The sequence below is a fragment of the Physella acuta genome, unplaced genomic scaffold, assembly GCF_028476545.2.
Source record: "Physella acuta isolate Inbredline_101_S28 unplaced genomic scaffold, ASM2847654v3 ptg002753l, whole genome shotgun sequence".
NCBI classification, from domain to species: Eukaryota; Metazoa; Mollusca; class Gastropoda; family Physidae; genus Physella; species Physella acuta.
In genome coordinates, this window is record NW_026734177.1 from 5,001 (window position 1) to 7,500 (window position 2,500).

At 51.0% G+C, this 2,500-nt stretch overlaps 1 non-coding gene across 1 annotated transcript in view; it reads right to left on the bottom strand.

The window, feature by feature from the left end:
- The window catches only part of LOC131934188 (small subunit ribosomal RNA), a 1,846-nt gene extending 1,536 nt beyond the window's left edge, over nt 1-310 (bottom strand). Inside the window, exon 1 of the ribosomal RNA XR_009385535.1 lies at nt 1-310. This exon is cut by the window's left edge and continues 1,536 nt beyond it. This is a non-coding gene — a ribosomal RNA (small subunit ribosomal RNA).
- Between the last annotated feature and the right edge of the window lie 2,190 nt (nt 311-2,500).

The window sequence follows — 2,500 nt, forward strand, 5'->3', positions numbered from 1 at the left end:
CGCCGGCGCGAGGCCATGCGATCAGCACAAAGTTATCCAGAGTCACCAAATGGGACGACGCAACCCCTTGCGAGGCCGCGCCGATTGGTTTTGAACTAATAAAAGCGCTCTTCCCGATAAAGGTCGGAGCTTCGATTGCATGTATTAGCTCTAGAATTGCCACAGTTATCCAAGTAGGATCGTGTCATCTAAGGAACCTCGACTGATTTAATGAGCCATTCGCGGTTTCACCATGGGACAGTGTGAACTTAGACATGCATGGCTTAATCTTTGAGACAAGCATATGACTACTGGCAGGATCAACCAGATAGCTATCGTTTGCGAGACGTTTTTCCACAACACATCGCGGGACGGGAGACAACGCTCTAGCGAGAGAACGGATCCCGGCATTCCCGGATTTTTTCACATCGGACCGCTCACATTTCCCCCTTCACCGTAAACACGGCGTCGCCGGGAAATCTCTCGATTTGCATCGAGCCGACTGCGTTTTGCAGACCCGTCGCCCGTTCCGAGGGCTGGGCCAGTGCGAGACTTTTATCGAGCCACCAATACTGCTTGGTTGCGTTAGCACTGCGCGTCGCCGCTGGCTTCACGCTACGGACACGTACTTTTACCTTCACTGGCGCGACCTGCGCGCCGAGCCCGCATTTTACCGGGAAGCTAGTCGGGAGACTGAGCCACGCACGGTCAGATCGGGCACATGTCGCTGGCTGCGAGGGAGCGCGGATCCTAGCGTCACATAGAGGCTTCACCGACACTCACCTCCACAATAGTAGATACAGACCGTTTTAACCGCCGTATTTCTGCCCATACCTCTAGTGTTAAACCGAAAAATCGGGTACATAGTCTCGGGGAGGACCGGGGTGCCGCCCCATGAGGGGAGCCCGCACGGAGGGCGCCGGGGGTGCCGCGACCCGGGGGGCGGCGCGGGGGTGTCGGGGCGCATCTACGGGGCTCACTCGCGCGGGCGCCACACTTCCGGGGGGCGCCCCAGGTGGGGTGCCAACTTTGGCGCCCCCGACTAAGGGGCCGCCCCCACTGCGGTTACACGCTTTACGACCACCCACCCGCGTTCCCCACCCCAGGGGGCATGCGAATCACCCGCCAGGGGCGTTCTGGGACCGAGGGCGCCGCTCCGGCACAAGGGGGAGCCAAAACGCCCCGAGTTCCCCCGCGGCCACCTCGACACCTGGGCGGGCGGCGAGGGGTGTCCTGCGATCGGGGTGGGGAGCTCTACCAGAATCACCCGCCAAACTTCACCGGGGGCGTCTCCCGGCGCCCCTGCGCTCGGGTGACGAACAGCGCCCCGGGCTATCCCGGGCGCCCTATGGCGTCCACCTTCGATCGGAAGGGTGATCTCGACTCGGGCTGAGGCGGGCCACAACAATCCGCGGTCACATCGGAGCCGTCCAGGCTAACGAGGCCCCGGCTCACGGGTAACCCATGGGGCTGGACCGGGAGTCCGCCGTTAAAGAAGAAAGAAATGTAGTGCAAACCAGAACCAGTTTTTTTTATTTATTTTATAACTCGACTAATAATCGTCACAAAATTATAAACTTGGTACCTACGGATAGCCCTGGGCCCAACCTAATACAGGATGTCCATAACTATGCGCTAATTAAATAATTAATGGGTATTAAGGTCGGTCTTAGTAAATTGCTATATAAAGTCTAAGACCAGAACCAGTATTTTAAATTTATTTTATAACTCGGCTCCTAATTGTCACAAAATTTAAAAATTGGTACCTATGGATAGCCCTCGGCCCTACCTAATACACCGTGTCCATAACAATGTGGTAATTAAATATTTACTGGGCGTTAGGGTCGGTCTTAGTAAATTGCTATATAAAGTCTATATAAAATTTTACGAATTTAAAAAAAAAATTCCTACCGTCAAAAATAGCGACGCCTAGACCACCACACCTGTTCTGACGTTAAATCCTACTTGCACACACGTGTGGGAATAGATTAGATATCATCTAGAGATAGAATTCCTAATTATTTAATTAAAATAGAGACTCTAGATTTAATAGTTGTGTCATAGTTACATTAAGTCGAATTAGCGAAGCGGAGGCGGGAACTAGATTCTAGATCTAACACTTCGATTGCGATGAAAAAAAAATAGCTTTATTTTAAGGCCGACAAGGCAAATACGGTTTAATTAATATTAAAGAAATAAGTCCGAACACCTACCTTAAGCGAATCATCTACACAACACATGACTAGAAATAATACACGTCCACACGAAGAGCGATTGAAACGGTGACTGCAACGGTGAAAACTTGTACGACGGAAACATGGCGCCTAGGTTATGCCTACTTCCGGTCTGATGAAAATTTTTAATTCATTTTAAATTTTGCGCTCTATTTCGTCCGCGCTTGTCCACTTAAACTCTACAGAAAAGATAGTCTATATAAAAATAATTCCTAGAAGACAATTTTATGAGAGATCACCCACATTTATTTACCCTGCCTGTCTACCTTAGGGTTAGAGTTTGAATT